Below are 25741 nucleotides of genomic sequence, written 5' to 3'. Positions count from 1 at the left end.
GAATCCCGGCAGACCCATGCGGGTAGAGACCGATGCGTCAGACAGAGCGGTTGGGGCCGTTCTTTTGCAAGAGGATTCACAAGGCAACTGGAGACCGGGTGCGTTCTACTCCCGGAAGCTCAGCAAGACGGAGCGCAATTATACCATATGGGACAGGGAGTTGTTGGCCATTCATGCAGCTTTCAAAGCGTGGCGACACTTCTTAATAGGAGCCAAGCACACGGTGCAAGTCCGCACGGATCACAAGAACTTAGAGTATTGGCGGACGGCTAAGTTACAGACCCAGCGACACATGCGCTGGGCGGAGTTCTTTGCGGATTTCGACTTCAAAATAGAATACATCCCAGGAGACTCCAATGTTATTGCAGACGCGCTGTCCCGAAAGCCGCAATACTTGGAGGAAGCAGCTCCAATCGCAGCAAAGCACATTTTCGCACCGCAGGCGTGGACGTGCGCTACCATCGCAGTCGACCTGGACGCGGTGCGACGCGCGTTGCAAAGGGATCAGTTTGCACAGTCCAAGATGGAGGAGCTACGCGGAGGGTCGCGAGACAACGATGAGTTCCAATTGCAAGATGGACTTTTGACTCGTAAGGGTGCCCTTTACGTGCCCACCGACGATCTTCGAGCCAAGGTTCTGCAACAATTGCATGACGCCCCTAGTGCAGGCCATTTCGGCAAAGAGAAGACGATGGAGTTGGTGGCTAGAGACTTTTGGTGGCCCCAGATGAGAGGAGAGGTGGCGGACTACGTCGCCAGGTGTGATATCTGCCAGAGGTCCAAACCAGTGCACCAGAAGCAGGCGGGATTGCTAGAACCGCTGGAGACACCGCAGCAACCGTGGGAGAGGGTAGCGTTGGACTTTGTTACGGACCTGCCCAGCTCCAGAGGTAAGACGGCGGTGTTAGTGGTGGTGGACTTGTTCACCAAGATGGCGCATTTCATCCCTTGTGCCAAGGTGGCGACGGCAGAACAGACCGCAAAGCTCTTCATCGATCACGTCTTCAGAGTGCATGGACTTCCGCAGTCCGTCTTGTCCGACAGGGGGCGCCAGTTTGTTTCCACTTTCTGGCGAAAGCTTCTGGGCATCTTGCACGTCAAAATCAACCTGACATCGGCGAGACATCCACAAACCAACGGTCAAGCGGAGAGGGTCAACGCGATCATGCAGCAGTACCTGCGGTGCTACGCCAACCAGCGACCTGCGGCGTGGGTGGACTATCTGCCGATGGCCGAATTCGCCTACAACAACACGAAACACGCATCCACCGGGGTGACGCCTTTCTTCGCGAACAATGGCCGTCATCCCAGAACCTTCCCGAGATTTGAGGCACCAGGAGGGGGGGGGCCTCAAGATGCCGACCACTTTGCAGCGGAGTTGCAAGAGGTGCACGAGGAGCTGCGGAGACATTTGGAGCTGGCAAAACAGGCGTATAAGGTGCAGGCCGATAAGCACAGGAGGGCGGGAGAGGACATCCAGATTGGGGACTGGGTGTGGTTAGCAGCCCACGCGATGCCGGCCAGGTCATTGGCCAAGAAGAAGTTAGGACACAGGCAGCTAGGGCCATATCAAGTTGAGGCTAAGATCAATCCGGTGGCTTTCCGTCTAGCCCTTCCGGAGGGTTCCAGGGTGCACCCGGTCTTTCATAGGTCGGTGCTCACTCCCTACAAAACCCCACACAGGTTTCAAGAGTCAGGAGCACTCCCAGAGCCACGTAGGAGGGCGCCTGAGGGGGGGGAATCGCCAAGACCAGAACCTCTTAACGAGGTCACAGAGATACTGGACTCGAGATGGGGGGAAGAGGGAGTTGAATATTTTCTAGCCAGGGAAGGCACTCCGGCCTCTGCCAATAGCTGGGTGCCGGGTTACGCGTTGGACGAACCCCTGTTGAAGGAGGAGTTCCATGCACTTTTTCCGCACAAGCCCATGCCCGAGGAGTATTTTGATGATTGGCTTTTCACGCCCACTTTGTCAGACAGCACGTTCGAGGGTTTCTCCTCACCCGAGGGCCATACGCCCGAAACAAGCCCGACCAGGGATCCGAGACTGGGGGGGGAGGAGACAGGCCCTTGTTGGTGGGTGGATCAGCCAAGGGAGGCATGGAGTCAGAGATGGATGGTAGGTCCTTGGCAGGCAGCGCCAGGAGAAGCAGTGATGGAGGAAGAGACTGTGAGGTCTGTGGGTGGGGAACCCGAGTTCGAACACACATATACGGAGATGACAGAGGAGAACGTTGAAGTGGACAACTTGTATCCTGAACCGACCCCGGAAGAACCACGTTTTCCTCAACCTGCACCCGGCGAGCGGGAGGGGGGAAGGGGGGGCTTCGAGGGGGGGATGGATGTCAGGGTTTCTGGGAGAGAGGAGGAGATGACAGAGGAGACGGAGAGCGAGTGGGAGGAGGGGCAGAAGGATGAGGAAGAAGATGACGGAATTCTGAGGGAATCCACGAGTCTGAGCAGCGAGTCAGAGGATTCTCAAAAGGGGGTTACCTTAATCAAGCAAAAGGGAGGAGAAGGGAGAAGCGGAGAGGAGCCCAGTGGAAGACAGACGCAGCAAGAGGCGTCTCAGCCGGAACGGAGTAAAGGGGGTGGAGTCGTCAGCCTCTCGGAGGGAGCAGGATTAGGAGAGAACAGAGAAAGGGGGTTGGAGCAAGGTGTTCAGCCGGAAAGGGTGGAGAGCAGAACAAGGGGTGGTGTAGCGGTCGAAAGAAAGGTCAGCAGCAACGTACGCGCGCCAAGTTCAAACGTAGAGGCGCGCGGAAGTGGAGAGAGCTCAGGGGAGGAGCCCGGCCCTAAAGCCAGAAGGAGGGGGGAAGAGGCGGCAGAGGATTCAGCCTCAGGCGAGTCACGGAGAGAGGGAACCCAGGGGGGCAGGAAGACCCTGCGGAAAAGAAAGGAGAGGAAGAGGTGGTCTAGAGCCAGGCTATTAAGTTGGTGTGGAAGAGGGGAGGAGTCAGAGGGGACTTCAGCGGTCTAACGTGACAGACGTACGGCCACGATGCTGAACTGTACGAGAAGCAGAAATCTTCAATAAACTTTTCCTGTAAATAAACTGCAACGGAGTGAGGTCTCTTGTGAGCTGGGACCCGTCCTGGGTGGCCGTGACACATGTCTACACTTTAAAGACTGGATTCAGCAATCCGCAATGCTAGAAGTCAGTGTAAGGACATCCACTAGTATAATGGGACATCCCAACTTCTCCTCTCCCCCCACCACTTGACCTCTGTGCCTCTCCCAAATCAACTTTTCAGGGTTGGGATAACCCCCAGAACAGCATGAGAGGGGGATTATTGCTTTCAGAATAGCCAATGCATAATTCTTCCCTACACTTGCCTGACAAAGCTTTTGGGCAGTGCTTCTGGAGGTTATTTCCTAGCATTGTTCTGTCAGTGCTGCTGGTGCCATAGCACAGAGGCCGAGTCTGGCTCCCAAGCCAGAAATTCTCTCTGGTAACTGGTCCTACACCTGCTGCTGCTGCTGCTTCTTAGGAGGGCATCAAGTCAGGCTCTTTCAATAAAACAGCTAAATTTACCGGTACATGAATTATAAACTAGTGACTACACTGTCAACACTGAATATTAAAAATTAAACAGAGATTTGTTTTCAGCTTAGATGGAGGGAAAGCCATTTCCTGGTTTTTACACCTATCTGCCCACCACCCATCCTTATGTAAAACCTGAAATATAAAATTCATAAAAAGGAGCACTGAAATCCATTAGCGTTGTGATCTCATAGTGTTTCCTGCTTGGCAATACAGCTTGTCTGACTTTGGCATTTTGATAATTTTTATTCTTCAACTTTCAGAAAATCTGTATCTTCCAAATTCCTACAAGTAGCAGTTTCAAGTTCCCTCTGCTTATATGGGCTGGGTTTCACCAACTACTCTGGGCGGCTTCCAGCACATATAAAAGCTATAATAAAACATCAAACATTAAAAACTTCCCGATAGAGGGCTGCTTTCAGATGTCTTCTAAAAGTTTCTTGCTCACCAATGGAGATGCCATGTGAGAGAGTTACCCAGGGAGGACAGAACTGGTATGGAGAGAAATAATAATAATAATAATAATAATAATAATAATAATAATAATAATAATAATAATTTATTATTTATACCCCGCCACTCTGGGCGGCTTCCAAAAAATATTGAAATACTGTAATACATCAAAGATTAAAAGCCCAGAATTAAGTTTAAGATATTAACTGATGTGAAAGAAAGAGGGGGCTTTGCCCTGCCAGACTTAAAATTGTATTATGAAGCCGCAGCTTTCTGCTGGCTAAAAGACTGGCTACTTCTCGAAGACACTGACGTACTGGACTTGGAAGGTTTTAACAATGCTTTTGGTTGGCATGCATACTTATGGTATGACAAAGTTAAGATCAATAAGGCCTTTAAGAACCATATTGTCAGGAAAGCTGTGTTTAATGTCTGGACAAAATATAAAGACTTATTGGAAAATAAAACTCCAAGGTGGCTTTCACCTCTGGAAGCTAAGGCCCGAAAAATACCCAATATGGAGGCCAAATGGCCAAAGTATTCGGAAATTCTAGAAAAAGATGGAGACAATTGGAAACTGCAGAGTTTGGAGAAAATGAAAGATAAAGTGCGAGACTGGTTACATTACGCTCAGATTAAGGAAGTTTTTAAAAATGATAAAAAGTTAGGGTTCCAGGTGGAGAAATCGAAGTTGGAAACAGAATTGTTAGAACCTAAGACTAAGGTACTTTCAAGAATGTATAACTTGCTGTTGAAATGGAACACACAAGACGAAATGGTTAAATCGGCTATGACAAAGTGGGCACAGGATATTGGGCATAACATTATGTTTGAAGACTGGGAAAGGTTGTGGACCACTGGGTTGAACTTCACTGCATGTAATGCTCTGAAGGAAAATATAATGAAAATGATATATAGATGGTACATGACTCCAGTTAAACTTGCCAAAATATACCATTTGTCTGACAATAAACGTTGGAAATGTAAAGAAAATGAAGGAACATTCTTTCACCTCTGGTGGACTTGCCCTAAAGTGAAGGCCTTCTGGGAAATGATATATAATGAGTTGAAAAAGGTACTTAAGTATACCTTCACCAAGAAACCAGAGGCCTTCCTTCTGGGCATTGTCGGCCAGAATGTGTTAAAGAAGGACCGAACATTTTTTATGTATGCTACAACGGCAGCAAGGATACTCATTGCTAAGAATTGGAAAACTCAAGATCTACCCACACTGGAAGAATGGCAGATGCAGCTGATGGACTATATGCAACTAGCTGAGATGACTGGCAGAATCCGAGACCTGGGAGAAGAGAGGGTTGAAGAAGACTGGAAGAAATTCAAGATATACCTACAAAAACATTGTAACTTGGTCGAATGTTAAGAAGGATGCTGATCATAAATAACTGTCCACCACTAAATTAGATTTTAATTTGACGATAAGTGAGATTAAGAAGACTATACATCCTCTATTGTTAGAGAATTGTTAGATTGTATTAAAACGAAGGGATATAAGATTCTAAACAAGATGATAATTTGTTTGGAAAAATTTTATTTACGATGTAAGTGGGGGCGGGAGACGTGAGGGAGTCCAAATAAGTGATGAAAGTATGTTATGTAAACGAAGTTGGTTACTATTTATGCATTTGTATTTTTAAAAATCTTAATAAATTCTTTTTTTTAAAAAAAAGAAGTTGTTAGAAGTACACCTGACTTTGTAGAAACCTGTGAATAAAAGATAATGTCTTTTGAGCAAAAAAACAAAACCAAAAAAAAACAAAACCAAAGATTAAAAGCTTCCCTAAACATGGCTGCCTTCAGATGCCTTCTAAAAGTCTGGTAGTTGTTGTTCTCTTTGACATCTGGTGGGAGGGCGTTCCACAGGGCGGGCACCACTACCAAGAAGGCCCTCTGCCTGGTTCCCTGTAACTTGGGTTCTCGCAGTGAGGGAACCACCAGAAGGCCCTCGGTGCTGGACCTCAGTGTCTGGGTAGAACGATGGGGGTGGAGACGCTCCTTCAGATATACTGCAGGCCATTTAGGGCTTTAAAGAAACCACGTACATTATAAAAGTAGCCAGGATGAAAGCTCTCACACTAAGGCTGTTGTGAGAACTAGTCTTATCCCCTGCCCTCAAGAGAATCTGTTCCTCATTGCACCTTTTTCTTACAGTTCAAATAAACCACAGTGAATGCTGTACTTGGAATAGCATTGTTTCACTGACAGGTTATCGGTAAAGGCCATTCCAGAAAAGTAGAATATGGAATGAAGCTGTGTTCACAATGCTCCACTTGCCAACAGCAACACTGTACAGCAGGTAAGGAACACAAACTCCACCTCAGCCACCCACCTTTAAACGTTTGAGTGGCATGAACGCGCCAACTTGGCAGCTGAAAGAGCACCATCAGAGGTGGCCTAAATTGCTTTCTAAGGGGTAATGAAACGGAAATGACATTAAAAGTTACTGGTGCAGCCTAGTATAATGTTAACACACTCATTCTGAACACAACCTTGCTGCATCAGCTGCACATTTGCAAAGCGACAAGAGAAAACACAAATGCAGGTTTTCAATCACTGTCACTTTTAACAATCACTCTTCAGGCATACTCTTCCTATTCAGGAGTCTCAGGGAATGAATATACTGTTGCTCTGGCTACAGCGCTTGCCACTACGTGACAATGTCATTCATCATAGGCGCAATACATGTGTTCTTTGGGTAAAACCTTGGATTAACGTCCAAGGAAGCTATCCTTTAATAAATGCAAGGACTTGTCCTAAATGAAGCTAAAACTCTTTTAAGTGGAGTGATGGCTTATTGTTTGATGTGCTTCTCTTAATGGAATTTTCCCAAGGCCGCATTAAATCTAGTGTGCACATTCATATTCATAACTATGGACCCATTGCCTCTTCCCATAAGTCTTACTCATCCTTCAATCTCCAATGGATAGTGCTCATTAACTTTTATGGAAAAGTTATGCTCTTGGAAAGATAGCTGAGGAAGGGTACTAGCCCAGCCTCCAACACTGGGGTAACTGCTGTTTGTGGAAGTCATTGCCTTTTATGGGAGAAAGTATGTATAACTGATTGTACCAACATGTACTTTGCTAATCTAGCAATGATGGACAGAATTTGATAAGACCTTAAATGCTCACTTTATTGGTTTTTCAATAGACCCTGGGATGCTATGCTACATGGGCAAAGCGAGGCACCTAAGAAATAAATCCTGCAAACTGACCAACCCCCAACCCCCTATGAAACTCAGCAGAGAGCAAAAGAGGCTCCAAGGTTATGCTTGGTAGTACCTGGTAGCTAAATGACAATGATTTTAAAAGCAACAGTAGCCTTGCAGTCTGCAGTCATATTTTTTAAAGATTCAAAGCGCAAGTGAAAATTTCCTTTCCATGTAGCTTACATTTTTAAAGGGGAAATTATCTTTCAAAAGTAGAGAGGTGTGAATTAATTTTTAATGTTAGAATACTTACAAGGTAAAGGAACCCTGTGAGATTTCAGAGAATGAAATAAGGAACGCTTTGCTAGGAGCAACCAAGAAGCCTAGAACAAAAGAAATGAGCAAAAATAGAAAAGTCGCAGAAAAACTGGGTGCTATTGCTGTCCTGTTTCACATCTAGGACTGGGCATTCTACAAGAAATTACTCAACCCCTGACCTCTTTCTCATGGCCACGTCATAAATTTCATTTTTAGGTTTACACCTGTGTACACCTAAAATATATGGTGTGAATGAGACATGCCTTGTGCTACCTGTTTATGGTCAGTGGGAAACAGTTGGCGTTTGCCTCTTCAAAAAATGTGTAAAATGCCCCTGGCACAGTGCCAAATATTATGGAGATAGGGGTGGGAGAAGGAAATGAAATCACCTCACACTTTGCCTCTGGGCTTCACTATTGAAGAAGTCCTGCATCTTCTTCCTTGGAGAGATGCTTCTGCTCATATGGAGATGACTTTGCTTGAGGGCAGGGATGAGAAAACGTTCTATTTCAGGTGTGACCCCACTCTGCTGCCTTAACCCCCATTATATTTGAAGCCATACTTAGTATCTTCGCAGACAGGGTTTCGAGAATAAGATGAGACAACTTGGAGGGAGGGCGAGATACAAATCGGCCTAATAAATAAATCACAGATTGTTAAAGCAATTATGAATGGTATGTGATTTGACTTCTGATGCTATGGCCATTTCTGTCACTAAATGCCACTTGTCAAGCGGGTGGCTGGTGCTGAAAAGGTTTTGGCAGTGCCAACTTTAATTATTAACAATTTGATATTTCAAGTAGGGCTCACAGTTCAGTTTTTTTAGCATTTGGGGTCCATTATGGAGAGCTGAGGGGGAAGAGCTGTCAGTTAAACTTGTCCACAGCATTTGGCAAATGTACCTGTTTAGAGCAAAAAGTGCTGTGGGAAGCATGCTCTGAATACTGCATCCTAAGGTATGAGACAGTGGACCAGTTTCAAAATTTAAGATTCAGAAGTGATTGACTGGGAAAAAAGGTTTGTGTGGCATTTTTTTAAAAAAGGTGACACTCCATGTGGAGGGCATGTTTGTGAAGAACATTTTATCCTGAGGAGATTTGGAATTACAGCTTGTAACTATGTACCACCACCACTCAAGGGATGGGGGACCTCTCTGGATGACCTGTCCTCAGGCTGGTGGAATCAGAAGGATTTCCGAATGCTCTGGAGGACCTTCTGGTGGATAGAGCTGTGGATAGAGCACTTGAAGTGGTGAGATGTGGTGGGCTGTCAATAAGACCATTCCTGTGCACCATCTCTAGTGCTGTGGAGTGTATTCAGCACCCTGTCATTCCAGGGAACTAAGGGCTATGAAACAAGATTGAACAGGAGCTAGAACACAGGTAGGTATACATTATCAAGCCTACGGTTTGGACAGCACATCCCACTGCTGCTGCTATTATATTCTCACATAGCTGTTCAGCTGAGCTCTGTAAGGGTTGCCTAGGGTCTTTGTGCTTGGTTGCCTAGTGCTTCAGTCAATGAAGAACTGGATTCTTCCGTTTCCCGCTGTGTATATTTGCAAGACATTTTGAGGGTAAACTCACTTGACTTCACAATGACCTTGATGCTGTTATTAATTAGAGCAAGTCTTGATGAGGAGTCCAAAATTCCATCTAACTGAGTTCTATGGGATCAGTTTTAGAGGATGTGGTTGGAAGCTGTTGACCCTTGTCTATGTTGACTGATTAAAGCTAGCTGGGTACGTTTGACTATGGAGGTTCATGAATGTCTCTTTACAAGAAGGAGTGACAGTTATTTCATATTATTTTAACTTCTACACAAAGGCGTTTAGCATAGTGGCACCAGTACAATGGAACACTGTTCCCATTGAAATCAGACAGAGACTCACAATTCTGATAATCCTCTGCATGTTGAAGACATTTCCGTTCTGCCAAACATGTTTAGAGAATTAATTTAATTTACTATTGGTCATAAGTTCTGTGTTTTATGATTTTTATGATGTTTTAATTATTTTGTTGTATACCAAACCTTTTTAATGAGTAGGCTATTTGGAAATAGTCTTATAAATAAAATAGTAAACAAATGTATGGTTGATGATAATTATGCCAAGTGTCTTAATGCCCCCAGCCCTTCTCCTCATGGATGGCTTAGGATGCTGGCATGGGGTGCTTCACGTGATCAGCCCAAACCAAGCAGTAACTTGTTTAAAATTGTGCAGTACTTGCCTGGTATGGGGTACCGCATGGAAGCAAGTGTTTTTGCTAGGAGTCATGTAGGAACTTTAACACCTAATTCAGACTGGATGGCTCTTAGTCAAAGACAAGTAGTGGAAAATGTGAGCTTTGCTATTACATGCTAAGGATATTCAAAGCTAAACTACATGTTAAAAGTGAATATGCATTTAGGGTGTGTGTATGCTTATTTGAAAAGCAGCCACAGAGGGACTGTGATCCAGATCAGGCCTGAGTTGCATTTCCCACACACCAAAATCCAAATGGAGAAACCCACCTATACCCAGATGCTATTTGCCCTTGGAGAAAAGTTGCCATTGAACTTCCCATGGTCTGGACTTCTTTCCTACAACAGGTTAGAGAACTTGATATGCTATTGCTAAAGGGCCATTATTACAGCCTTTGGGGCAAAAAAAGCAACAGTTTCAAAGTAACAAACACACAGACTTTGAATTATTTTAATTGCTGTTAATCAGAACTTCTCTGGTTTTTCAAAATATTTTATTAAAAAGTGGATCCTAGATCTTGCACAACATATGAGAAGCAGTTTCAAAATTGTCACAGTCATAAATCTGAGCACTTCTGTTTTTGTATCCCCTCCACTGTTTGGCATAACTCTGACCCCCCCCCCCATGCAATACCTTTACACTGGCCATTAAGTTAAAGGTAAAGGTAAAGGACCCCAGGACAGTTAAGACCAGTCAAAGAGGACTATAGGGTTGTGGTGCTCATCTCGCTTTCAGGTCAAGGGAGCCGGTGTTTGCCCAGACAGCTTTCCCGGTCATGTGGCCAGCAGAACTAAACCGCTTCTGGCGCAATGGGACACCATGATGAGTGCCAGGGCGCACATTAATGATTAGGGCCATTAATGATAAGATGTCTAGGTGTATTCTGCAGTCTTTTAGAAATATTGCTTTCCAGTTCCGTTATGCAGATACAGTACTACTGTGGTCTTGTTCTCAGGCCATTTTCTGTACGTAATCACTAAAGGGCCCAGATTCCCATGCAATCAATTTACATAAATTGCTTCACCCTCATTATTTATCACACTATCTATCTTCATCTGCAACATTATCAGCAATGATTGTTTTTATATCTTTCAGCAAGAACACTGTGTTGCTGCTTAACCTCAATTGGCACAAACACAAATTCAAACAGGCTGTGAGTGAAAGTGGAACAGGATGATATATCTCTCAACCTTCACTGGAGAATACCCTATTAGCAACAAGCCAGAGAAGGTGCTACCTTTCATTTGAAACCATCAAATGCCAGAGTGAGAAAGGTGGATGCTAACATGAGCACAACGTCTTTCAGAAGAATTACTGTATGCACTTAAAACTAGTGACATTTACAGCTGTCCAAACTGTATATTGTTCCTTCATTGTAGTTAACTAAATGTCAGCTGTTGATGCCTGAGCCAAAGCTAAGACCTGAGAAACCTGGTTAGTGAGTGGTACAGTTTTTTATTTTTGTTTTTAACCTTCTTCTGAAGGCTTATTCCAGAATTCCCCACCCTGGTACCCTCCAGTTGTTTTGGGACTTCAACTCACCCCTGCTGCGTTGGCTGGGGCTGATAGGGGTTAAAATCAGATTTGGAAGCACTGCCTTATGCCAGGATCACACAAAGAGACTTAGTGATATATAGGATGCTTCAAATTGTTCTGAAGGTAGTGCCCCCGCTTTTATAGTTAGAAAGTTGAACAGAAAACAGATGATCACGTTGGAGAGCAGTGCTATGGATTATAGTCACAACCTTGGACACATGTAATACATCTAGAGGTATGGTGTTTTCTCCAGAAGACATTTCCTCCCTAAAACTACAAAACTAAAAAGGCAGTTTGAAGATCCGCTTAACATCTGCCAAGAGTGACAATCTTTTTTTTAAATTTTAAATCACATTCATGCACCACAGGCAGTTACTCTGTCATCAACTCCTGTGACTTAAACCCCATGTGGAACTTCAGCAGGAAAGATTGCTTACTTTGCTGCCAAGAGGAGCAGCTGCAACCCAGGCGCAGCCATGGTTGTGCAGGGCTTCCCCACCCCAGCTTTGACGCAGCAGGAAGGGGCACTTCCGCCTCCTCTTGCTGTGTCAACTGCTGGGAATGTGCCTGCATGGCGTTCTGGCCAATCACGGATGTGCAAGGGGGCAGGCTTGGGGGTGGACCTGAGAGAGAACCTCTTTCTTCTGGTCTGCTCCCTGGCCATGTAAAGCTGGTTACATCGAGGCCTTGGCAATTGTTCAGCACTGGATTCCCCCCTGTCCCGCACTGATTTTCAGGGTTTATGGGCTGCCTGAAGGTGAGCAGGCATGCCCTTGCTAGACCTTGCTATGGACCTCACCATCTTATTATTAATAATAATAATAATATAATTATCATCATCATCATCATTATTGGCAGCTCCCAACAGAATATCAAAAACACAATAAAACATCCGGAGTGCTCTGATGGTGTTTCCTGCTTGGCAGGGGGTTGGACTCGATGGCCCTTGTGGTCTCTTCCAACTCTATGATTCTATGATCAAACATTAAAAATTTCCCTAAACAGGGCTGCCTTCATATGGGCCTGGGAAGAGCTTTTTTCTTGTTGACTAATGGGGCCTGTCTGCAGTTCTGCCTACCTCTTAGCACTTGCCACAACTTGTTAGCAGAAAAGGCATTGAGTTGCATCCTTAGTCCACACAGATAGAGGTGGAGACTCCCTCTTTGCTATCATGGAGTATCCCTTTAAACGAGCCTGGGGGGATGATTCATGTCCAAATGCCCAGCTTGGGGGCTGACAGACCTTAGCACCTCTGATGTACTATCCACATGTCCCTCTGGAATATGTTCGCTGGCTTTGATCTTAAGATTTTTGTGTGCAACCATAGTTTGCATACGTAATTCTGTGCAGGAGGAAGTAATGGTTAATGTTTAGAACATTCCTATCCTCTTTACATGTTTCCCACTTATGCTAAAAGCTATGGATCAAGCACATAACCTGAACTGTAAGTTTAATGTTGCTGAAGTTGCAAGATAGCACTGCACAGAAAAACACACTAAATGACAGGAGTAAAATGCTCTTCTTTAACAGAATGAGCTCTCTGGTTACCAGCTTTATTAAATTAACCAAAGTATCGTGTATTTTCTTAAAGGTAAAGGGTAAAGGGATCCCTGACCATTAGGTGCAGTTGTGACCGACTCTGGGGTTGCAGTGCTCATCTTGCTTTATTGGCTGAGGGAGCCAGCGTACAGCTTCCAGGTCATGTGGCCAGCATGACTAAGCCGCTTCTGGCAAACCAGAGCAGCGCACGGAAATGCCGTTTACCTTCCTGCTGGAGTGGTACCTATTTATCTACTTGCACTCTGACGTGCTTTCAAACTGCTAGGTTGGCAGGAGCAGGGACTGAGCAATGGGAGCTCACCCCATTGTGGGGATTCAAACTGTCGACCTTCTGATCGGCAAGTCCTAGGCTCTGTGGTTTAACCCACAGCGCCCCCCGCGTCCCTGGTTGTATTTTCTTAGCTGAAGTTAAATATATATACTGTGCACACACACACAAAAACATTTGCTGGAAAAGGTCTCAACTGAAAGCCTATTTGAAAAGCTAGTGGGACCAATATACAGATCAAATAAAATTAAATTAAAAAGGTGAAATTGGTAATATGAGGTCACTATCTTGCTGAAGCGAAATAGGTCTGGTTCTAGATATGAGACATCTTGATAAATTCATGTATGCCAACTTAGGTGCAAACACAGAAGAAAGGAGAGTCTATAGAATGTAAGGAACTAATAAAAAAAGTAAGTAAATTCTGCTCTTCTCACCAGCAGCTTGCAATAGTTATTTCCTGAAGACTTCATGTATTAATTTGAACATGCTGCTACTTGTTGACAAATTGAACAGTGATCAATTCCCAGGTGCTTTTCTTTTTAAAAAAATCAAGTTAAGGAAGAACATTGGATAAATAAATGAAAACCTAAACCTGAACACATCAGATATTAGAACCTTTAGAACTGTGAGGGCTGGCTACATATTATTTTTTATTTTGGTGTAATGCAACCTAAATGTCTTACGTTATTTACTTTTGCATTTAATTTAGTCTTTTTGTTGTAAGCATATTAAATACATGCAATATAAACATTTAAAATACAAATATGTTGCATTTCCTATCTCCAATATTTATGTATTAATTCACAATGTCCAAAATAAACAGGATATGCAAAATAAATTCTCATTAAACTAATTATTAATTATTTTACATTTTCTACTATTTAAGACATCAAAAAATGCAAAGGTTGCAATGAGAAGAGGGAAGCCCACAAAACTGAGCTTTCCTCTCCTTTGCATCTCCCTGCACCCCCACAAAACCCTCTCCATAGGGTTTCCCCCTATGAACATGTCATAAGGGCTGCAGTGGGAAGGTGGAATCACCCCAAATTGGGTGGCGCCTGGAGGAGTCTTGTTCCAAAAGGAGCTCTGCTCCTGCAAGATCTCTCTGCCTGATTTGGGCAATTCCCACCCCCACCACCACATTGCAGCCCCTGGAGAGGGTTTTCGGGTGGGGGGGGGGAAGGAAGAGAGTGTTTGCATGAGCTACCTTCCACTCACACAGCCATTGGATAAATATTACGTGCTAAAAACAACAATCCAGCAGCTATAATGGGTTTCATGATTTCTCAAAAGTTTCTTTCTGTTTAATTTTCTTTTGGCATTCCACGTATTCTGTCAATCTGGCCATTAGAGCCAAATACTAAATTAATTTAAGCATAGTTGGCACATTATGTAAACACCATTTAGAAGCTATTGGGGTTTTTGTTGGAGTTCATGCCAATTCCAGATGTTTGGATTCACTTTTCTTCTTAAATATCCTGGCAGTGGTCTTAATTGTAATTACAATGGACTTAATTGTAAAGGGTATTCAATCATCCGACTAATAGAAATACTAAGATAATTCCAGAAATGATGTTATCTTCTTACACTTCCACCACATATGCATAAAATTCACAATTCTTTTCCTACATCTTTTTGTATATAGTATTGGATGTATTAAAAGAGCTAGCTTTTAAAATCCTGCTTGCACTGATTTTTGAAACAGCATCTCTGGTAACATAAAAAAACCACACGCACACAGCAAAGTAATACATTTGGAATAAATAATTGTTTTGTCTGAGATGGACATTATAAAGGTCAAGCATATAATGGGGTTTTAGACATATTCATTGCATACTATCTTATTTCATTCTCTCTGGCTTTCTGCATTGTGAAATTTGGTTTTCGTCATGTAGTTAATCTGCAATAACTGTATAAGATTTTGTCCTTATATGAGTGTAAAAAAAGTTAGGAAAAGAAATACATATTTGCAATAATGATACATTGCCAAGCAGAACACCCTGTTTAATCAACCAAAGCTTTATTTAAGAGTCATTTGCAATCAGACCATAATTATGCCATTAAAAGTATAGACCTGACTATAATAATTAGCCATCAGGGAATTTATAATATATCTGTAACCTAAGAATCTTTGGCAAAATAAATATTATGAGAAGCACGGCACAAAAATTAATTTATGACTGCAACTGCAGTCTTTCCCTAGTTTTTCATATTTTGGGCATTCTTTCTAGGGATTTGAATGTGCTTAAGTTGTGAAACATCTGTGTTTACTCCATTAGAAAAAAAAACATAAATTGCGTTTTTATGGATTAAAACAGGCACCACACTTAATGCTGAACACTTGAGAATAACTCATTACCAAAGAAATTAAAGGTTTAAATTTCTAATTTTTTGGATAACGTGACAATTCCTTTAACATGTTCATTGACTCCCCTTCCTTTTTCCCCTGTGTTATGGATCTAATCCCCTTACTGCTTCAATTATTTCAAAATGCCTTTCATTTGCAGAATACTGACTATAAGGATGCAGAATATTATCAGACAAGTTGTTTTGCCTAAGTTCCCAAACTTTATAAGGGCAGCCTTAATTAAGGGCCTTAATTCACAATCCCTGACTTTTTATTTGTCCTTTTTGGGCATCTCATTTCACCCCATTACACTGATTTTAGCTCCATCCAGGGCAGGTGGCAGACATACCCTAAGATGCCACCTTGATGACAGCTACAACCTTGAAGAAATACACAGAGCCTGTGATGGCCCTCCTTAAGGAGATTTCTAAAGGCACCAAGGATGGTGATGAGCTAAAAGATGGGGAATTTTGTTTATTTATCCATTTATTATTAATTCTCCACTTTTCTCCCAGTGCAGGAGCCAAGGCAGCTCTCGGCATAAATTAAAACAAATATAACTAAAAGCACATAATAAAAAAATTATTAATATTAAAGAAGAAGTAAAGAAGTAACGCTATGAAAAACAGCGCTGAAAACACAACCACTTAAAAGTGTAAGAAAGAAAGGACACAACACTCAGTCTCAGTCTTGCCATATTCTGAAGAGCAAAAAAGAGGACACCTTTGCCGACTTCTACTTATAACTATGGATCGCTATGACGACACTCATTTTACATACCCATGACAAAGAGGACATGTCCTGGAAAAAGAACATATAGCAACCCTATTATCCTGAGAGAGAAGATAATGGACCTAAAATCTGCCCTCCACTTCAAGGAGGTATTCATGAAAATTGAGACCCTCATTTCCATTTTTGGGAACCATGATGAAAGAACCATAACTGGAAGCTACATTACTGTAGTCATACGGAGCAATGGATGAGGAAAACGGTAGAGACTGGTGAGCAAAATGTGTCCTATAACAGACATAAAATTCCTGATTTGTGGTAGAATATTTTGGCAGAAATGTATTGATTTATGTCAATGATAAAACTCCATAAGCTTTCCATCAGTCTTCCTCTCATCTCCTTTTTCTACTGTCCTTTCATATTTTGCACTCCCACCCCCCACTTCATGCTGACCTGCTCCTGTACAGATTATTATAGTGGGAGGAGGGGGAAACCTATAGAGTACATTTGCAAGCAATTAAATAAGCTTTAGGGACGTGGGTGGCGCTGTGGGTTAAATCACAGAGCCTAGGGCTTGCCGATCAGAAGGTCAGCGGTTCAAATCCCTGCGACGGGGTGAGCTCCCATTGCTCGGTCCCTGCTCCTGCCAACCTAGCAGTTTGAAAGAACGTCAAAGTGCAAGTAGATAAATAGGTACTGCTCCAGCTGGAAGGTAAACAGCGTTTCCGTTCTGTTCTGGTTCGCCAGAAGCAGCTTAGTCATGCTGGCCACATGACCTGGAAGCTGTAAGCCGGCTCCCTCGACCAATAAAGCGAGATGAGTGCCGCAACCCCAGAGTCGGTCACGACTGGACCTAATGGTCAGGGGTCCCTTTACCTTTACCTTTAAATAAGCTTTAATTTATCATCTCCTGACTGAGCTTTCTAGTGGCTTCATGTTTGCGTATTATTAGTTTTATTTTGTTTAAAACATGTATATACTGCCCAACAACATGTTTTCTGGGTTGTTGACAATAGGGTTTATAAGATGTATTTGTTTTAAAGACACATACAAACACAATTAAACAGATAGTCACTGAGTCAACAACGAGGGTACTGAATGTGATGCTTATTCACAATTACTGCACCATCAAGAAATTTCAAAGCAAATATTCCACCGCTTTGCATTTTCCTGTATGCGAAGTAAAGTAACAGTACAAAATTGTTGCACAACAAGTCACAAGACCTGGCTTATGACTGCTTTCATTATTGTTCTGCTTAGGCAGATGTATAAGTCATATAAGACGACAGCACTTTGTCCAATATAGTGGAGCCCATAGGACTACAGACATGTTATATTCTATCATCATATCAGGTGACCACTGCATGTGTTCAGAAGGCTTCAAAAGTACTTGTATGGCTAAATAAGACCAGCCACTTCAGGGAGTTTGGTCTCACTAAGATTGAAGTCACTGGTCAAAATTAGTGACTTGCTTTAGCCTCTCTCAAAATGTTGACTTTGCATGCTCATGTGAGCAACTGGGCATGATCTAAAAAGCTCATAGATTTTAGCTCAGTGTCCATGATCTGGGAGGCTGTAAATTTGCCTTGAGAGGATTGCAGAAGATGCAGAAGATTCTCATGTAACATGTATCTTGCAGCCCAGCCCAGTTTCCTTGTGCATCTTCCACACTCTCTACGTGACTGGAGAGCTACCGGTATATTCATGGGACAAGCATGTGCATTTAGCATGGGCAACATGTAACTTGGTTGATCCCTGGAAATTCTACAAATATATAAAAGATTTCAGAAACAAAATACCATTTTTATATACATCCAATAGGGTTTGTCTATGTCAGTGATGGCCAAACTTGGCCCTCCAGCTGTTTTGGGACTACAACTCCCATGAACCCTAGCTAACAGGAACAGTGGTCAGGGATTATGGGAACTGTAGTCCCAAAACAGCTGGAGGGCCAAGTTTGGCCATCATTGGTCTATGTGCTGAAAAGAGGGATTTGTGATTTTTATAATTGCCTTTTCTTATCATCAAAGCTAAAGGTAAAGGTCCAGTCGTGAACAACTCTGGGGTTGCGGTGCTCATCTCATTTTACTGGCCAAGGGACCCGGCGTTTGTCCGCAGACAGCTCCCAGGTCATGTGGCCAGCATGACTAAGCTGCTTCTGGTGAAACCAGAGCAGCACATGGAAACACCGTTTACCTTCCCGCCAGAGAGCTACCTATTTATCTACTTGAACTTTGACGTGCTTTCAAACTGCTAGGTTGGCAGGAGCTGGGACTGAACAACGGGAGCTCACCCCGTTGTGGGGATTTGAACTGCTGAGCTTCCGATTGGCAAGCCCAAGGCTCAGTAGTTTAATCCACATCCACAACCGCGTCCGCTTCCTTATCATTAGCATAGTGTTTAAGCCTATTTGCTCAAAATTGTAAGTTCTTCGACGCAATAACATTTTGCATTGCAATTTTAAAATTAAAAAACCCATCCAGTGCTGCAACTTACAGTTTACTTTCATGATATAATAATCAACTTTATAGTTTCCAATGCTCCCTTGTCTGGAAATCACCACCAAGTCTCTTTTTAAACCATTCAGCGAAGCTCCTCATAATAGCTTTATTATGCTTTTGTTCCAATTCACAAAGAGTCTCCAATACCGAGTCCCATGGTAACTGATTTTCCTCATGAGTAGGGTTGGAGCAGCATACAAATGGAAAAGCCTTATTATGACACTGAGCCCATCTCCTTTCAAGCTCCAGATACAGCCCCTACTGTGCGTTTCACATCTTGCCAAAGTCAGGAAGGCAAGAAAGGCACCAGCCAAAAGTAAAGGGAAACAAAAAAAGAATGAAAAGGGGGTCCGTTCTGGGGTTTCAAAGGAAACACTCATCAGAATAATGCGACCTATTCCTAAATTAGTAAGAAAAGAAAGCCATTTGCATCAGTTTGGTACTATATATAACTAATTTGAGTGTTAGTGTACTGTGAAAGTACAAAAGCAAATCAGCATACAATGTACTGAAAGATCAGACTTGGGGTTTTCACTTTTTCACTGCAGCCTGGTTTGGTATTCAAGTGAAAATGACCAAACATTGATCAGAGCAACTCTAGGAGGCCTGCCTATCCTCCTCATTTTACATGGAATAATACATGGAATACACTGCATCCTCCTTGAGATCTCCCATTGAGTCAAAAGGTAGATTGTGGTTTTAGAAAATGAATATAATTACATGGCAGTATTTGCTGTAACATAGTGGGGCCTCCAGCTATGTTAGCTTTGCTTACTCTGCATTCTTCCCTAAAGTTCCAGCTTTAAAAAAGCCCTGAGGAGCCCCCTAAAGTTTTAAGGTTACCAGATTTTTTTCAATGAATACAGGAACACTTTTCAATGTTAATGGATTTTGTATAGGGACTGATTTGTCAATCCGGGGACTGTCCCCAGGCAACGGGGTCATCTGGTAACCTTACCCTAAACCCTAGAAATTAATAAATGGTAGGATTTTGACTAATTGGGAGATGAAAGGAGAAATACAAGCTGCAGAGGAATTCCTGGGCTAGCCTATGCAAAATGACCTGGCTAAGTGAGGGCCAAGACCCTGATGTTGGGAAAGTTGGAAAAGATGGAGGGCACAAGGAGAAGGGGACAACAGAGGACAAGATGGTTGGATAGTGTTCTCGAAGCTACAAACATGAGTTTGACCAAACTGCAGGAGACAGTGGAAGACAGGAGTGCCTGGTGTGCTCTGGTCCATGGGGTCACGAAGAGTCGGACACGACTAAACGACAACAACAAGCTAGGGCCATTAAGAAACAATACAGGGCCATTGGCATGTAAGAAAATGTCTTTTTTCCTCCTGCCTTGAGGTATGAACAGAGGCAGGGGATCTGGAAAGTTGCAAGGGCAACTGGGCATGATGTCACACTTGGGTTTGGGGCCTTTGGCACAGCAGCAGACTTGGAATAGGCAGAATAATTTTGGCTGAAGTCAGGCTGGGAAAGATGCCTTGGACTCCAGTGCTGCATTGCTGTGGGAAGAAAGCCCCTCCTGAGATGACTGTGCTGTAAGATCTGGACTCCCTCCATCTAAACTCAGGTATAAATATGTGCATAAATCATATTTCTTAAAACTATGACAGTCTTGATTATCAAAAGAACACAGACCCTGGGTAAGCACCTGGAAACACGCCCCCCCCCCATTTTGCTATGACTCAGTAGAGAGTAGGGATGTCGCCCAACTTCTGTAACCATGTATTTCCAAACACAATTCTCTACCTTCCACAGCATCTGGAGCTGGACAACACATGATCAAGATTTCAGGTCCTCAGTTCAAGGTGGTTAATTTCCCAATGTAACTAACAACTTCTTCTCTCCTTCCTGTTTTATGATACAAATTTGTAAATCACCATCTTATTCTTCTTTGGTGATCACTCTTGGCTAAGAAAGATTGTCTTCCATGAACACAGCCTTAACAGTGACTGTTAAGTGAACTGTGGAGGCCAGTTCTGGATCCACACGTCCATCCACATTGGGGACATAGGTTTCCAGGCAGGAGTTGATCAAGGCAAGGGTTTGCCAAACATTTCTTCGTCCTGAGTTTGAGCGTCTTTAAGGTCCATGACACTTTTGGTAAAGGCTGTTCTCCAATTGGAGTGCTTGCAGGCCACTGTTTCCCAGTTGTCAGGGTTTATGCTACTTTTTTTTAGATTTGCCTTGAAGAGAGTATTTAAACCTCTTTTGTTGACCGCCAGCATTACGCTTTCCATTTTTTCCGCAAGTTTGGCATAGAGTAGTTGCATTGAAAGATGATAATCAGGCATCCGCACAACATGACCAGTCCAACAAAGTTGATGTTGAATAATCATTGCTTTGACACTGGTGATCTTTGCTTCTTCCAGTTTGCCTGTCTTCCCAAGTGACACGTACATTTTTTCAGAGACACCATTGATGGAATCTTTTGAGGAGTTGGAGATGGTGTTTTTAAGTGGTCCATGTTTCACAAGCATATAGTAAGGTTGGTAGTACAATAGCTTTGTAAACAAGCATTTTGGTTTCTCTAAGAATGTCTCGGTCCTCAAAGACTCTGCACTTCCACTGGGGAAAAAGCTGCACTCGCAGAGCTCAGGCGATGCTGGATTTTGGCATCAATGTTTGCCCTTGTGGAAAAATAGCTGCTCAGGTAAGAGAAGTGATTGACCTTTTCTAATGTTATACCATTATGTTTGATTAGTGGTGCTGCAGAGGGGTTGGTTTGTGCTTGTTGGTGTAGCTGGTTTTTTGGATGTTGAGCGATAGGCCAAGCTTTTCATAAGCTTCTGTGAAACTATTTAGGATGGTTTGGAGGTCATCCTCTGAGTGTGCACACACTACATTGTCATCAGCATATTGTAGCTCTATGACGGAAGTTATGGTAACCTTACTCTTTGCTTTCAGTGTACTCAAGTTAAAGAGCTCTCCATCTGTTTGATATATGATTTCTACCCTGGTGGGGAGTTTCCCTTTGACAATGTGTAGATTCATGGCAGTGAAAATAATAAATAGAGTTGGGGCAATAACACAACCCTGTTTAACACCTGATCCCACTGTGAATGGTTCACTTTGAGAGCCATTGTTACCTGTGATTTTGCTGTCATATTATCACAAAGGAGCTGAATGATGTTCACAAATGTATCTGGGCAGCCAATTTTCAGAAAGACAGTCCACAGGGCATTACGATTTACAGTGTTGAAGGCCTTAGTCAGGTCAATAAACCCTATATACAGGGGTTGGCTTTGCTCTCAGTTGTCCTAGGAGTACAGGTGACCCCCTATTTACATGGGGATTCTGTTCCAGGCCCCCGTGCACATACTACTGAGATCAGGCAATATTCCTACTGTTAGGAAGAATTTAGGGGAAATGTATAAAATTATCAATAATCACATGTCTGATTAACGTCAATGACTCCAATACTGCCACTGTGCCTTTAGATGCTTAAGAATCAATCCACACATTTAAGAACAGATTGGCAGTATCTTGAAACCACATTGCGAACCTTTTGACCCCCTTCTTGCATTTGCTCAATTATTTAAAATAAAATATTGTTTTAAAGGATTTTGACTAACCAGAAATTACTATGCAGTCATTTGATTTTTATTTTGTTTTCCGGGTCTCTCAAATTTCTGGCATATCATCAAACTTGAAGTGCTTTTTTAATTATTTGCAAATTTGGCTCCATGAAGTGTATGGCCTATTATCACGAAGCAATAACTGGGCTATTCTTCTGTCAACATCTCATTAATATTATGTAATTGTTTAGAAATGTTTAGAGGATCATCTCCAGTGTAATCATTTTGTCCTCTTACAAGAATGATCTTCTACTACAAATTCACTTTACAAGCCTAATCACGCCTTCAGACAAGCAACCTAAGATACCAACCTAAATTTAGTATTCCATGCAAGTCTCTGCTTAGACCGAACCTTTTAAAAGTGAAATCTAATAGCACCATTATAATTCTGCATACGGAATCATGCTACCTGCATGAACATTTTTCTCATTATTTCCCAGAGATACAAGAAGAACCAGATTTCAGAACATTGCAGTTAAAAAAAATCATACATAGTTTAAAATGCATAAATAATTTCTCTACTAAAATGATCCAACTAGAAGAATGACCAAAAGGTTATCCAGTAATATATTTCCACAAGTTATGTTTGTGTGACAGGAAATGATCTGGGGCACTCTTTCCATTTCCACAAGCCAAAAAACTGCATTTATTTTTCACTGCATTTATTTTTCTTATCCCAGTGCATGAGAAAAAGGAGCCAAACCTAGCAGATTCAGAAGTCAAATTATTTCATTGCCTCCACAGTTTCCACGAGTATTTGCGACACCCATTTTTGCCCACGATTCACAATCATTTTCTCTTTGCTAATAATTCACAGCTCCACCCTGATATGTCAGAGGAGGAACACAATCCATTATTAATGCCAATCAGTTTTGGAGAAATAACACAATAACTCTCATACGATACCTAATGCTGTTCATGCTTCCAGTCTCAGATCCCAGTTTACATCTCTCCAGCTGGCTGGCGACAATCTGGCGTTCAGCCTCAAGTTCTCGGGTAAGCCTTTCAAACTGTAACTCCTGAAATGCAAAACACACTTCTGTTACAAACTTTGTGGAATCCAGGTAATATGTATCTGTCAGGTGGTGGTGTGGTTGCTCGAGAGCAAACAGGCAAGACTCCAACCTGTATTTTCCGGGCTTTATTATTAGTACAAACTATTTACAGTGGAGAGCGTTGCAAGTCCATGTCCGCTCAGTCACTAGCAGAATCTGGGAGTGGGCGGTCCTTATACCTCCCCCAGCATAACAGTCGTGTGACCCCCATCCTTCTTCTCCCCTCTCCACGCCCAAACCCACTGCCCAGAGTGGGCGCTGGCAAAGGGGGACTTGCCTTCCCTCTGCTTTGCTCAGGCTAGGTGATGAGGCTCTCCCTAGCATCTTCTGGTCCCTGCACCCCCTTCCCCACTGGAGGTGGGGCTTTCCTCCTCACCAGAGGAGGAACTGCTTCACAAGATCTTCGGAGGCTCCCTGTAACACAACTGCCCCTCCACCTCTCGCCTCTGAGCTGATGGCAGTTCCCTGACAGTATCCAAGAAGCTTCCTTCTTCTTGGTTTCAGGATGACCCTCTGTCTCTCCCCCCACTGGTAGATTTATCAACTTTTGACTTTTTAAAAAAGGACTGCCCACCTCCTCCTGGCTGGGCCAAGGGTGGCGGCAGCGGGTGGGGGGGATGTATGAGGCTAGGGGCCAAAGTTATGGTGGACTATGCGGCAGAAGTTCCCAGTTCATGCGTGACCCAAATGGAATCTGGCATGCCTTAGGATAGCCTAGCACAGGCATAGGCAAACTCCGGCCCTCCAGGTGTTTGGGACTACAATTCCCAACATCCCTGACCACTGGTCCTGTTAGCTAGGGATGATGGGAAGTCCCAAACCTCTGGAGGGCTAGAGTTTGCCTATGCCTGGCCTAGCATGTGCCAATAAGCAAATTTGGCAGATCTGGGTGTTGGGTCAATCAGGTAGAGTGCCCTCCTTAGGGAGACCCTCCTAGCTGCAATACTGAACACTTTTAGAGCTGAGGATTTCTTGAATGTTTTTATTTTCTGCTCCTGCTTTTATGTTGGTTGTTGTCCCCCCCACCCCTTGTGATTTGCTGTTGCATTGTTTATATTATGAGATTGTTTATTTCTGCTGTTAAATGCAGCTATTTTGTTTTAGCATTATTTGCAGGTATGATTTTACTGCCATTCGCAGACCCTCCAAGTGTCCCTGTTTTCCAGGGACATCCCAGATTTAGAGAAGCTGTCCTAGTTTCTGGATTTGATCCCGGAATGTCCCACTTTTCCTTAGGATGTCCTTATTTTCATTGGAGAAATGCTGGAGGGTATGGAGTTATCTGACCCACAAGCCATCTGAAGGCAAATCCTGTATAGGTAATTTTTAAAAATGTTTAACGTTTTATTATGTTATTGTTTATGTTGGAAGTTGCCCAGAGTGGCTGGGGCAACCCAGTAAGATGTGTGGGGTATAAATAGTAAAATTATCATTATGGAATAGGACGTCCCTGTTTTCATTGGAGAAATATTGGAGGGTATGCATTTTATTTGATTTTCAGTTGCAAGCTACTCTGGTTTCTGTTCAAAGAAAAGGAAGGGATGAATGAACAAAACAGTTGGACTGCCCCTAGGGTTCATTGGCTTTCAGATAGTAGTTTACATAGCACATGCTTTTCACTGGTCAGACTAGTAGTAGTAGTTTACATAGCACATGCTTTTCACTGGTCAGACTAGTATGCAATAATAGATGGTTGGCAATGCTACCCAAAAGGCAGACTAGAAGGATTATGCTAGTAGTTGAAAGAAGGTGCAATGGAAAATATCACAAAAGATTATTTTCTTCAAATACAGTAACTATGCTTTATTGAGAAAGGCTTTAAAAATTGATGGTTGGTGCCAAAGGATGTCCAATATCTGTCTGGTTGTTCTGTGTTTTAGAGGCTTATTGCTGGCATGTGCTATCTATTATTTTAGGAAGAGGATGGAAAGGACTTTTTCTGGTTATCGTTTCAAGTAAAGGAGGGTTTTAATTTTGTGCAGGGACCTCTTTTCTTTCAGGATTCACTCTCATTGAAAGTGCAGACAATTCTCCCTTCACAGAAGCACAGCAGGCTTTGCGCGTGATTGCAGCAAACATGAAACACACACAAAAGCTGGACTATAAGACTAACAGACATGAGAATAAGCACCTTCTTATGCATCAGTGTGCCAAGAAATCCCAAACTCTCCAGAGGGGTGTTAGTAATATAAAATAAATCAATGGATTGTAGAGAGACAAGGGGCACACCAGGTATGCCCCAGAATATCCATAATCAGAACAGTCTAAACAAAATAAAAAATAAAAAAGTAGTCATGAGTTGCCCAGGACAAGACTGTAGCAGCTATCATCATCGATTATTATATATAGACTTTATTTGCGTAGCCGACAGGCCATAGCATCAAAGGACAAACACCAACAAAAATACATTACGAATATAGTTACCATAAAA

The 25741-nt window shown here is 42.9% G+C and overlaps 1 pseudogene across 1 annotated transcript in view; it reads right to left on the bottom strand.

The window, feature by feature from the left end:
• The window catches only part of LOC309374818 (catenin delta-2-like), a 273387-nt pseudogene that overhangs the window by 89737 nt on the left and 157909 nt on the right, over nucleotides 1-25741 (bottom strand). Inside the window, exon 3 of the transcript XR_014173497.1 lies at nucleotides 23162-23274. The product of XR_014173497.1 is annotated as a catenin delta-2-like (transcript). The remainder of the gene's footprint in view (nucleotides 1-23161; nucleotides 23275-25741) is intronic.

This window comes from Podarcis melisellensis (genome assembly GCF_964234715.1).
Source record: "Podarcis melisellensis genome assembly, chromosome: 7".
NCBI lineage: Eukaryota > Metazoa > Chordata > Lepidosauria > Squamata > Lacertidae > Podarcis > Podarcis melisellensis.
This window is presented reverse-complemented; position numbering and strand designations above follow the sequence as displayed.